This window comes from Hyaena hyaena, unplaced genomic scaffold (assembly GCF_003009895.1).
Source record: "Hyaena hyaena isolate Hyena2069 unplaced genomic scaffold, ASM300989v1 scaffold_60, whole genome shotgun sequence".
Taxonomy (NCBI): Eukaryota; Metazoa; Chordata; class Mammalia; order Carnivora; family Hyaenidae; genus Hyaena; species Hyaena hyaena.
In genome coordinates this window covers 3,232,562-3,246,272 of record NW_024080692.1, presented here as the reverse complement: position 1 = coordinate 3,246,272, position 13,711 = coordinate 3,232,562, and the positions used below count along the sequence as shown (strand labels likewise).

The following is a 13,711-nucleotide window of genomic DNA, read 5'->3' as shown; positions in this document are numbered from 1 at the left end:
CCCTGCCCTTCCTCCCCTCCCCCTCCCCCTTCCCCCTCCTTCTTCATCCTCCTCCTCCTCCTCCTGGCTTCACGCTCAGCAGGGAGCTTAATGCAGGGCTTGAACTCACCATGCTGAGATCAAGGCCTGAGCTGAGATCAAGAGTGGCACGCTTAATGGCCGGAGCCACCCAGGCGCCCCAGTTTTAACTCCTATTGTTAGATCCTGATTAGACAGAGTGGCTCCAAGACCACTTTCTGCGACCTTTTGATTTTATAATATGTGCTTCCTAAAACATCTTTTCAAGGGTACTTCAGCGACAAGCTCCTTGGATGATTCTACAGTGAATAGAACCTGCCTTGTGGTGAAATACATGGCCCAGCTGGTAGGATTTGAGGGTCTGTAACTGCTGGAGCCGTAGGTTTCTCTCTTCCGTCCCATTATTTAGAGCTGAACCATCACCCTGTAGGTAGGTTAGTAGTTAGAGATCTGCTAATCATAAAGTACAAATACTGCCAAAGAAAGCTGTTTATTGATTTTGCCTGAACGATACTTGATTGATCAGATCCTTTTCAGTATGGCGCTCGTTTGAAAAGGAGCAAGTTAGGGGAGGGCAGAGAGGCAGGCAACGTGGCTCTGTCTCCTCCACCTTTTCTAGAAGGTTCTAGGGGAGCCTCCCTTGTCCTGATTGGCCTATATGGGATTGATGGAAGACAGTCTGCATGGATGAGGGCCATTGGGCTCTGCTGCATGCAGACTGGTGGATGAGGGACTCCAACACAGGGGCTGAAAGAAGAGTGAGTGGCAGTGTGGCACTCGGGACTGCTCACTGGGAGCAGGACTTTAGAAAAGTGGGCTCCGTGGCTGGTGGTGCAGAGAGGGGGTGAGGCTCGGGCTATCCATCAGCAGGGACGGGCAACTCTATAGTGATTCGCTAGAAAAGACTAATTTAGAAGGAGAGGAGCGGAGGTAGGAGGGCAAGAACCTTTTCCATGGAGAATTGGTGGGAGATGGAGCCCTGTTCAGCCACCCAAGTGTGACAAATGTGACAGTGCCTTCATTTAATCCTTACGACCACCCTGGCTGTTGGGACCCCTCTTGCATATTCAGCGCTCAGAGAGGCTGAGAAACTTGCCAAGGGTAACACAGGTAACGAATGATGATGTCACAGCCAAACCAACATCTGTACAGAGAGCAGATTACATTGTGAAATGGCGGTGATGTCTGACCACTGCTACCTTGACCCTATAACTTCACTCATCTAATAGCACTAACAATCTCCCATTGATCTGGCGTTAAGGAGAAGGGCCAGGACAGACAGAGCTCCAGGCAGCCTTTGAGAAACCGCTTCCAAGGAGAAAGTGTTCCCGGTGATCCAAAGCAAAGAGGGCTCTTTATAATCTACAATTTGCAAACTGTAGCTCTGTGTTGTTTGATAAAAATAATCAGGTCCCTTTGACTTCCCAGTTGGACTTGTGTGATAAACCAATAGAACATTAATATTTTTCATTAAAAATTTTTTAAAGTTATTTTGAGAGAGGGAGAGAGGTAGAGAGAGAATCCCAAGCAGGCTCTGTGCTGTGGGCACAGAGCCCGATGTGGGGCTCGAACTCATGAACTGTGAGATCATGACCTGAGCTGAAGTCAGACACTCAATTGACTGCATCACCTAGCCCCCCCCCCCCAATAATTTGAGCCGAGGTCTGCAGTCCACTTTATTTTATAAAGGAAATAAATTAATGTTAAGGTGTACTAGCATGTTAATTTCTAGAAATGTCCTAAATCCTAAGTTAGCTTTCCTTTAGGGCTACCTATCACCCACCTATTTAAAATTAGACTTTCAGGGGTGCCTGAGTGGCTCAGTCTGTTAAACATCTGACTTCAGCTCAGGTCATGATCCATGGTTGGTGGGTTGGAGCCCCGCATCAGGCTCTGTGCTGACAGCTCAGATCCTGGAGCCTACTTTGGATTCTCTGTCTCCTTCTCTCGCTGCCCCTCCCCTGTTCTCTCTCTCTCAAAAATAAATAAACATTAAAAAAAATTTAAATTAGACTTTCATTCTGCTCCAACCCCATGCAGAAGTTCTGCTCTCTGAAATTCTGCTCTAACCCCATGCAGAAAAGTTCTCGCATACTCTCTTCCACATTCCTGCATCACACATACATGCAGCCTTGGATCCTACAGACAGAAGTGAGTCTCCAAACACCTGTGCCACATGACACCGGGACTTTGCACTTGTATTGGCTGGTGCCAGGGGTATAGGCTGGTGCCCAGTATGGTCTCTGGCAAAGAATAAGGGCTTAATAAGTGCTTGCGGGAAGAGGGAGAAAGGGTGAACTTACATTGGGTAAGCTGCCTCTGGGCTGAGAAAATGGGTTTAGGGTCCTCTTGGAAACCACACGTCAGGAGAATCCAATCCGAGGTAGTGTGAGGACACGGAGGAGGAGTGTGTGTGAGGGACCTCTGGGAGACTGGAATTGAGTCACCTCTGATTTGAAATTTAGGATAATTGGGTCAGGCATAAGAGCTGAGAAGTTAGATTTCGTTTCAGACATTTTGGAAGTGGAGTGATGGCAAAATGACTTGGATAGGGGTGGAAAATGAAGAGAGTAAAGGCTTCACAGAGATGGAGAGAGGGCTAGATTCAGAATAACGTAACAGAACCCCAAGGCTAAGATCACTCAGGATTGGGGGATGGGAGTGGATCTTGCTAAGTCTATTTTTCTTAACCCACAAAGAGCTCTGGTCTCTTCTTTGCAGCTGACTTCAGTTGGGTGGTTCTAGATGGGTCACCCCTGTGTCTGCATTCCAGACAGCAGGGAAAAGTAAATGGGAGAACATGTCCCTTGTCTTCAAGGGTATGACCTCAAATTTTACACATACATCCTTCAGTCCAGGACGTAAGTCTCATGCCACATGTACCTGCAAAGCTGAGAGATTCAGTCTTGTTTCTGATGGCCCGATGACAGCCCTCCAGGAAGTTTCCCCACTAAGAACCAACTTCTGAATTCTCAGCTGTGGCCACACCTGGCTTGGCTTTTGATTCAGGTCACTCCCCAAAGACCCGATGTCAGCTATCCTCATCTGGAAATGGACCTCTCCTCCTTTCCTTAATTCAAATAAGACAATTTAAAAAGCAAACTAAGAGGAAAGGGACATGAAAATATCGACTACTATTATATAGTGCTGTTTATTTATATGCATCAGCTACTTGTGCTGAGTGTTCTATTTAGTTGAGCTCATTCGATCCTCACAACAGCCTTAGGTACAGGTATAATAATTATCAAGATTGCTCTTTGCAGGTGAAGTAGAAATTAAGTTGTGTGTCCAGGGTCATTGAACAGATTGTCCAGAATGAGGTAAGTCTGGCAGCTCCATGTAGGGAAGATGCTAAACGTCAAATTTATGGAAGCTAAAAACATGGTGAACACAATCCCCTGCTTGAATTTCTGCAACGGCTCTCAAGAGGTATCCCTGTTTCTTCCCAAATGCCCCCCTGAAGTCTGTTCTCAACATAGCAGCAAATGTGAGGTTTTGTTTTATTTTATTTTCGTTTGAGTTTAGTTTTTAGAGAGAAAGAGAATGAGTCAGGGAGAGGGGCAGAGGGAGAGAGAGAATCTTAAGCAGGCTCCATGCTCAGCACAGAGCCTGATGTGGGGCTTGACCCCGTGACCCTGAGATCATGACCTGAGCCAAAATCAAGAGTTGGATGCTCAACTAACTAAGCCACCCACGCACCCCTGGATTGTTGTTTTTTAAATAAAATATGAGTCAGATCAGGTCACCCCTCTGCTGAGGGCTCCCCTCTTCACTCAGAGAAAAGGCCCAAGGTCTTAGAGTCACCAGTAGGCTCCAACCACCATCTTTCCAAGCACCTTTCTGGCTACTGCTGTCACATCCCTGCCCTCGGTCTCAGGCTGCATGTGTTCTCTTCTGACCCCTCTACACCACCTCGTCTATGTGTGAAAGCATCCGATGTCTGCGTGGTTTTCTGGGTTCCTTTGTATCTCTTTCCGTAGACGGCCAACTCCTTGGGGGTGGGGACACATGTTCCCGGCGCTTGGCACAGAGCCGTGGACCAGAGTGTTTGCTGGAGAGGAATGAATGCTTGCAGCACCTCCTGGGCCCATCTAGCTCTTGTTTCAGATCCCGCTCTCTGGACCGGTCTGAAAGACTCATCCACACCTGGTACAAAGGATCAGTAAGGTTGCATGTGTCCATCCCCCCAGGGCTCCTTGTTTTCTGCTAGTAGGCAGAATCTTAAGTCAGGGAAGGGCATGTAAATGCAGAGCAGGGGCAGGGGAGGCACCTTGTGGGGGGAATTGGGAAATACTTCCTGGCAAATCATATTACGTGGATGGATATCTACCCTGGGTGCATTCTAAAGTAGCTTCGTCTGAATCAAGATAGCTCAGCACTTCTCCCTTATATCCTCAGAGGAGGAAAGCTCTTGCCACTAAACCAAGAATGGTTCACCGTGGTTTTTTTTCTCCTCTACCCTAACAAACTCCACCCCCATTTTAATTTTTTTTAACTTTATTTACCTATGAGAGAGAGAGGGAATTGGGGAGGGGCAGAGAGAGAGAGAGAGAGAGGCAGAAGATCCGAAGCAGGCTCTGCACTGACAGCAGAGATCCCAATGCGGGGCTCGAATTCATGAACCTTGAGATCATGACCTGAGCTAAAGCCCGATGTCTTCCGGACTGAGCTACCCAGGCTCCCCAAGGTAACTTGTTTCTTACAGTGTCTTCATTTAAAAGAAAAGATAAACATGTCTACAAGTTATCCATCTTACCTTAAATGTAAACAAAGTAACAAAAACTCTCTAGGCCCCAAAATGTAAGCGCGCACGCGCGCGCACACACACACACACACACACACACACACACACACACACACACACTCCAATAACAATACCACTTCCTGGAGACATAATACAACGTAATGTTTGAGTATTTGGACTCTGGAATCAGATATCAACCATTTATTTACAAGTTGTATCCACTTGAACTCATTTCCTACAAAATGTGGATGGTCATAATATTACCAACTTCTTCAGGTCATTACGATAATTAAATGGCTTAATACAGCTCTTAAAATAGTAGGCACTCCATAAATTTAGCTATTATTGTTTTTGCTTGAGGGAATAAAGAGGTCCCTGTTGCCTTGCTCAGCATTTCCCTCCGCAAGAAGATGGATCTGTGGTTTTCCTGGCAAGCCGGGGCCAGCCTGCTCTTCCCCAGCATCTGGAAATACCTGGAGGCAGAATTTCAAGTCGCTTGGTTCCTCCGGAGGAATATCCCAACCACCTGCTGCCCTCTGCTGCTACTGTTGAGAATTACACCAAGCAGTCTCTACTGCTGGAAACTGGGGAAAATCTAACCCCACGTGGAGGGAATGATCAATATGTACTTTGTTCACGATTTGATTGAATGCCCAGGAATTCATTTTAAAATGCATGTAACATCCTGGCTTTGCAGTTTTTCACGGGCGTACCATCTACGACTGCATCTGGACATCGTCATCCAATGCTGACCGTTGTCATAGCTCAGGCTTAGCTCGTTTAGGATTAAACATGGCCGGTCCTCAAACCTGCTCCTTGCTGACTTCTTCATTTTGGTTTTTTGTGCCACCGTATCCCAGATGTCCAGACGCGAGTCCCCAGATGGCTACGACCTCTCATATTCTCTCAGCTGTTCGAGCGCATCATGCCCTCCCTCTGCAACAGGGTTTAGCCCCTTCAGCGAGGTCCTCTTCCCTTCAGGTCTCTCCCCTTTGCAGGTCTTTGAGATCTACTCTTCTAAGCTTTCCCTCTGATCTGAGTCGCCTCTCCTCTGCCTGCTCTTGGCCCAAGTGCCCTTGGCCTTCTATGTCTGACCTTCTTTCTCTCAAGCCTTATCTGTCATGACAGCCCTACAGCCACCACAGGCTCACTCCATTCTCCAGATACACATCGTCATTTCCCTTGTGGTTTGGTGGGTGCCAAAGCTCTCATCAAAAATACCCCTTTTGCTGTTTCCTTTTCTTTTTTAGTAATTTTATTTATTTATTTTTAGATTTCCATCCAAGTTAGTTAGCATGTAGTACAACGATTTCAGGAGTATATAAAAATATCCCTTTTTCCACAAATGTTGTTGCCTCCACAGTGTCTTCTCTTTCCGTTCCTGGAAACACTGCTTCAACTTCTGTGGCATTTCTTTTCTTTTCAGTTTATTTATTTATTTTGAGAGAGACAGAGACTGTATGAGTGGAGAAGGGGCAGAGAGAGAGACAGAAAGAGGGGAGAGAGGAGAGAGAAGGGGGGGAGAGAGAGAATCTCAAGCAGGCTCCGCACAGCCAGTGCAGAGCCCAACGCGGGGCTCACACCCACAAACCATGAGATCATGACCTGAGCCGAAGTCAAGAGCCGGACACTTAACCGACCGAGCCACCCAGGTGCCCCTCTATGATATTTCTTATATACTACTCAGGTTTCCAGTATCAAATGTGTTGTTACTTGGGTACATTTCTTCTTCACACTTTCTTCCTCTGACAACATGTTTTGTTGAAATGTTTGGAATTAATAAAGAAAATGATAAAGAATAATTATCTTTTAAAGACAATATCCTCTGCTTTTAACCAAGATGCAGCCTAACAGGGATAGATTCACCCTTCACCTGAAACAACCACCAAAAAGAAACCTTGTTAAACGAAACAGTTGTTTTCAAGAGCTTGGCTGTCAGGCAACAAAGGACAGTGATTCCCTGAAAGGGGGTAAACAAATGAGGTATGACCCATGATATTTCTCCAGCTTACTGCCTTCAGAAGTTTCTAGCCCATGGTGCAGTGAAGGGAGCCCATGCAGGGCCTGATGGACTCCTTGGCTGAGGATTCAGAGCTGAGAGGGAAAGCAAGGTGGCTAGAGTTCAGGCAACAAAGTATTGGAGAGGAAGGCACCAAACTCCAGACATCTACAGAGGTCCCCTTCAAACTACCCATATGCTGATGTTTGCCTATGTGAAAGGGGACAACATTGGAGGAAAAGAATCATCCGAAAGGATTAGAGAGAACTGTATCCACTGGGCTGGATTAGTGCCTTTTCCCACCAGCCAGACTGGGAAGCCTCAGAAATGGGGATAATTAACCCTGGGATAAACTCATCTCTGGGTCCACCTAGCAAATCCTAAAAGCAAGACCCCAAAGCACTGAACTGTTTCTGATAACTGCATTCCAGAACCAAGCTCAGGAATATTCACAGGGACACAATTATATTCGGCCCCCCAAAAGGTGAAAGTCTGGCATCCAATAAAAAGTCACCAGGGATGAAAAGAAAGAAGAAAAGATCACTCATGATGGGAAGAAAAATCAGTCAACTGAAATTGGTGCCAAACTCACGGATTCTTTCTCTTACACGAGCCCTGCTTATTCTGCACTGCTTTTGGAGATTTCTTCACTTGTTTTATAATTTTGTTTTCTAGTTTCACTGAAGAAGGAGTTTTCCTTTTTACCCTGCTGACTTTACATGCTATCTTGGCACTTGGTGGGTCAAAGATGTTTGCAAAATATCAGACAGGGTCAAGGCCAATTTTCAGTGGTTAATGGATTCATTTATTTGTTGAATGACTCCTTAAGTGTTAGGCAACCTATGAGTCTAACCATAGGGACAGTATTGAAGTCTGTAAACACAGCTACATAATACTTATGCTACCACTTTCGACAAGTCAACTAAAGTCTTTTCCAACAGGACAGTTCTGTGTATCGTCATGCATCATGAAAAAGGGTCATGGAAACACTCGTAGGGTCAAATGTTGCAGGTATAAAATAAGGTTTATTAGAGGGAAAACTTACTCTGCATGCAATCCCTCAAGTCTAATTATCCCAGAGCTTAGGTCAGCCATAGAGGGTCTACACACACAGTAGCCAACATTCCAATCAAGAGGGGCCCCTCTGCCCTTAGGTTTTTACATATGCATTACAGTGATCAATCAGAGTGGGGTAAAATAGAGAACTTCTACGACTGGTCAGAAAAGGGGAGCATCCAGCATCCAGAGTCCCACAGCTGGCATCGGCCTCATTGACTGAGCCACCTCAGACCTGCTGATCCACTTCTTGGCCAAATGAACAATATGAAGGACAAAATGAGCCTCCACCAACACCCAGATTTATCTTTCTTCGGATATTTTGGAGATGTGATTTAATACATCAAGTACCTGAATTTATATATCCACCAATCATACTGTAATGGATTTTTATTATGTCAATTTTAATTGTGACTCAAAATGAAGATAGTTGCCTTAGAGCTACAACCTCGCTGGGTCTCCATTTCTTTACCCCTTGAAGAAAACGGCAAGGGGTTGAGGTTGATGATATTTGATAACCACTAGCCTGCCGAAAGTGAACTCAAAATTTGAAAGCTATGATGCCATTCCTAAACGTACTCTGCTGTTTTCATACCCTGAAGTCTAGCTCTCTGCAAATGTAAAGGGACTGGCTGACTCAGAATCTCCCTCAACCAGGAGATTTGATTGACTGACTTGTAGTACAATTATTCCCATAATTTAGTAAGCACAGTTAACCACCAGGGGGCAGTCAGGTTGCGAGGCAGTAAGAAGTGACCCCACAAATGGGCAGCAAGGTATATATTTCAATTAAATTCTATGAACATTGTATTGCCCACTAAGATTATGTCATCCAATTCCGGTGTGTGTGTGTGTGTGTGTGAGCATGTGTAGGGGATAGTTTCCCCACATCACCAGGCAACTCTGGGCCACTAATTGGGTATTCCATATTTTAACTGAATTCTGGCATTATCTGCACAGAGGTAGCATCAGATTCCACAGGTTAAGGGCTCCATCCTACACAACGGTCTCCCCCACCCTTACTTCAGATTCCAATTGAAAATCCAGGCTGTCTCCTGGGCTTCTGACTGACCAGATGTAGACTAGAAGTTCCCATCACCTCCTCCTTGGGTTTGATTAATCTGCTAGAGTGGCTCACAGAACTAAGAGAAATACTTTACTTACTAGGTTACTGGTTTATCATAAAAGGATATAACTTAAGAACAGCCAGATGGAAGGGATGCTTAGGGGCAAGGTGTGGGGAAAGGGCACCACTATCCCCAAAATCTGCGAGTGTCCACCAACCCGGAAGCTCTCCAAACCCCCTCCTCTTGGGGGTTTTAATGGAGGCTCCATTGTACAGGTACGAGTGATGAAATCATTGGCCATTGAAGATTGGTTCAGCCTCCAGCCTCTCTCCCCTTCCTGGAGGTCATGGGGCCAGGACTGAAAGTTCCAACCCTCTAATCACCTGGTTGTTTCTCCAGGCAACCAGCCCCCATCCTCAGGGGCAGTTCCAAAGCCACCTCATTAACATAACACAAGACATCTTTATCACTGTCTACACTTAGGACATTCCAAGGGTTTTCGGAGCTCTAAGCAAGAAACAGGGAAAAAGACCAAATATATATTTCTTGTTATCAATCACAACATCTCACCTGCCTGCTTCACTCTACGTTCTGTGTTGTGGCAGGCGCCCGATGGTCAGTAATGTCCCCTGACATCCAACAGCCCAAACACACAACCCTGAAGAAGGAAAGAGTGGCTGTCCACTCACAGTACGTGGGATCTCTTCATTCAAGTCTCGGTTGAGCACTTACTATGTGCCGAGCCCTGTCCCATGAGCCAGGGATGCATCAGTTAACGAAGCAAAGGTTCCTGACCTTGTAAAAGTGATGTTCTGATGAGAGATATACTCAGTAACAACTAAAATAAATATGTGGATTACGTTGTGTGTGAGGTGGTTTAAGTGCTACAGAAGAAAGGAAATGTAGAGTTTGGGAGGAGATTGGGATTTGGATGATGGGCTGGCCATTTTAGGTAGGGTGGTTACAAATAGGCCTTTCAGAGGAAGAATTTGACAAATACTGAGGTGCGTGAACAGGCTATGTGGTTGTTTCTGGAAAGAGCATTTCAGACAGACAGAACAAACATGAGAATGTCCTAAGACAAGTGGGCCCCTGAGAGTAGATGAGACTGAGGTAAGGAGGCACATAACGCAAAATTTTGGTTTTTGCTCCATGGGAAGTGTGAAGCCATTTCAGGATTTTAAGCAGAGAAAGGCCATTTTTAAAAAATATTTATTATTTTGAGAGAGAGAGAGAGAGGGAGAGTGAGCTCACGTGCCCTTGTGGGAGGGGCAGAGAGAAAGGGTGAGAGAGGATCCCAAGGAGGTTCTGAGCTAGAACCCACAAACCACAAGATCATGAGTCAAAATCAAGAGTCGGATGCTTAACTGACTGAGCCACCCAGGTGCCCTGAGAAAGGACATTTTAAATGTGTCCCTCTGGGGGCAACTGGGTGGCTCAGTCGGTTGAGCATCTGACTCTTGATTTTGGCTCAGGTCATGATCCCAGGGTTGTGGTATGAAGCCCAGTGTCAGGCTCCATGGAGCCTGCTTAAGTTTCTCTCTCTTTCTCTTTCTCCCTCTCTCCCTTTTCCCCTCTCCCCTGCTCATGTTTTCTCTAAAATAAAGAAAAAGAAAAAAGGTCACTCTGGCTGCAAAGTTAAGACAAATATCTAAGAGACTTATTTTCTATAGAAGCTTCCAAATATTCTGTTTATCAGCTCATCAAAAAGCACAGTGAATGGCAGTTAAAGACAACCATATTGTCACTCTTTAGCTCTTGGCAGCTGTTGCACATATATTCTCACTGTGCCAAGCACCAGGCGCTGTGCCAGACACTTGACACACTTTCTCATTTAATCCTGCCAATGCCTCCATGATACTGTCACCATGATTAGCTCTATTTTAAGGACTGAAAAGAAAAAGGAAATTGTCAACATTAGTGACGAGTCCAATGTTCTGAAGAAGCGAATAGAACAGGTGGGCTTCTTGAAAGCTGTGCCTCGAAGAATTCCTCCCAATGTGAAGAAACACTCCCTAAGCAAGGCTTAGTACCCCAGTACTGAGGACCCCAAAGGTGGTGATGGTCGAGGGGTTGGGAGAATCCTAAAGGCCTGAATTCCACCACCACACGCTTCTTTTAAAAGTTCTGTTTAGGGGCGCGTGGGTGGCTTAGTCGGTTAAGCGTCCGACTTTCGCTTAGGTCATGATCTCGCGGTTCATGGGTTCGAGCCCCGCGTCGGGCTCTGTGCTGACTGCCAGCTCAGAGCCTGGAGCCTGTTTCAGTCTGTGACTCCCTCTCTCTCTGACCCTCCCCTGCTCATGCTGTCTCTCTCTCTCCTAGAAATAAATAAAACATTTAAAAAATTAAAAAAAAAAAAGTTCTGTTTAGCCATCGCACCACAAACTTATGGACGCTGTAACTGGACTGACTTCAGTACCGCTGATTCCAAAGTTTCCCCGTAGAGCTTGGCCTCTGTGGGGTCTATTCTGTACAGATTTGAGCTGTTAAGGAGGCAGCACCCACCGCCGAATGGACTTTTCTCTAAGGGGTACCTCTCAAGCTGTGGTGATTTAAAACCAACGCAGGCGGTGTGCTCAGACATGTCCCCAGGGCCAGTGCTGGTGTGTGACAAGGTAAGAAAAGACACTGAAAATGTTTATCAACTTTAGGAGCCATTTTACAGAGTAGCCGTAGGTCCATTGACTCTAATAAACTTGGGCTTGTATTTAGTATACCTTAGTTCTAAACTTCATTTTCCACTAACTTAATTTTACAGAGTTTAACGTGAGGGGCTGAATATACACATGTAAAAATAGAACTTTGACCCACAACTTGCAGAAGCCTAGTTAGAAGACCAACCCCTTATCTGTAGTAATCTGTCTAGGAAGCCTTTCTGCTAGAATGGAGACTTGCAGGAAGCCAGACTGCCAGCTTTAATAACCATCCGGAGAGGTAAACAGTAGACTGTAACAATCGACCCCAAACGGCCAGGGCTTGATTAATAACTGACAACTTCCCTAATTTTTAAAAATGTTTTATTTATTTCTAACAGAAAGAGAGAGAGAACGAGAGACAGCATGAGCAGGGGGGAGGGTCAGAGAGAGAGGGAGACACAGGACCTGAAATAGGCTCCAGGCTCTGAGCTGTCAGCACAGAGCCTGATGTGGGGCTCGAACCCACGAACCGTGGGATCATGACCTGAGCCCAAGTCAGACACTCAACGGACTGAGCCACCCAGGCGCCCCACAGCTTCCCTAATTTTTGTCCCAACCTAGGACCACACATGGCTAACCGACGATGGCCAGGGACCACACAGGATGCCCCGCTTCTTAGTCTCCCTCCAGCTTTGCTGCAGCCTCCAACGGGGGCACGTCTGAAGCATTCATTCCACTCCTCTGCCTGCTTTTGATTTCCTGCCAAAACTCAGGTGATGGTGGCTCTCTTGCATAGCAAGCTCCGAATAAATTGCCATTGCGTTTCTCGTGCGGTTCGTCTTGTTTCCACATACTGGACGGAAATAAAGAAACAAAACAGGCGTCTTCCATCGCAGATCCTCTCAGGCTCCGAGGAAGTACCCCTCCCCCGCCCCCACAGCTGCAGGGCGGGGACCTTAAGGGACGAGGAGGAGAGAGCATCCCAAACACTAGCCGCCAGGACGGAGGGAATAAGGTGGTCTCGAGATTCTTGGGCCGGGAGAACAAGAGCAGGGGGCTACACGCCGGCGCAGCAACCAGGGAGTCAGAGTCCAAAAAAAACCTCTAAAGCGTCCGGAACCTCCGAGCGGGAGGGGAACGTCTGCGCATGCTCCACACGCATGCGCACTCTCGGCCCCGCCCCGCCGACGGGTGCTGACGTCACGTCCGGCGGAGGCGGGGGCGGGGGCTCGCTGGATACCCGGGCGCCGGTGGCGCGCAGCCTCCCTCCGCCTCGGGCCCCGGGGCCACCCCGCGGCGGCCCTCGCGTCGCCTCCGCCGCCCGCCGGCCGGTCAGCGCGCTGGGCCCGGTTTCCGCCGCGTCCCCCCGGACCACTTAGTCTCAACCGGGTGTGGTTTCCACCGCTGGAGGTGAAGCGTAGCAGGGAGAGTGGGACCTGGGGTCTCGGAGCAGCGTGTGTTTGCTTTCCGGCTCAGGGGCGGGAGTGTACATTACAAGGGCCTGTGGCCGTTTGGGTGCGATCTGAGGACGGGGTATGTGTGGGTAACGGCCCCGCACCGCCCTGCCGCTGATGGCCGCTCCTAAATGCATCCCCGAACTCAGGTGGCGTTTCAGTGCTTTGGAATTTTTGTTTTGTAAACATGTAGTCCCCAAAGCTCAGAGCCCTTTAGAATCTCTCCTTTAAAACGCGTCCTCGTCTTTCCTGTGACCGAAGGGGTTCAGCGTCTGTCTTTTCAATAAGGAAGACCCGGCTTTTTCTGGAACTCAACCCTCCCTTCCTTCGTCTCTGGGGACTTGTCAGGATTTCGAAAACCTGAGGATTAGAGTCTTTTTTTTTTTTTTGCAACGACACTTTTAAGTACTTAATTCAGGCAGTGCCATGCCTCCTGAAAAATGCACTACGTCCATTTTAGTCTTAAAACGCCAACCTTCCGATGTCTTGCGGTCGGTCCTGGGGACGTTACTGTGAAGGAATCTGACGCCACTGACCTTTTTCAGGCCCGATGCCAGATTTTTATTTAAATGTTTTTTATTTATTTCTGGGAGAGAGAAGGACAGCATGAGCAGGGGAGGGTCAGAGAGAGAGGGAGACACAGAACCTGAAGCAGCTCCAGGCTCTGAGCTGTCAGCACAGAGCCCGACGCGGGGCTCGAACCCATGAACTGTGAGATCATGACCTGAGCCGAAGTC

General features: G+C 47.2%; 1 protein-coding gene across 3 annotated transcripts in view; it reads left to right on the top strand.

Annotated features, from left to right (window-relative positions):
• Positions 1-12,734: 12,734 nt before the first annotated feature.
• TBC1D7 (TBC1 domain family member 7) overlaps positions 12,735-13,711 on the top strand; it is a 23,308-nt gene continuing 22,331 nt past the window's right edge. The window contains exon 1 of one of the 3 annotated variants that reach the window (XM_039231857.1): positions 12,735-12,930. The gene's annotated coding sequence lies outside the window, so the exon portion shown is untranslated. The remainder of the gene's footprint in view (positions 12,931-13,711) is intronic. The other 2 variants (XM_039231856.1, XM_039231854.1) reach the window with 2 other exon arrangements.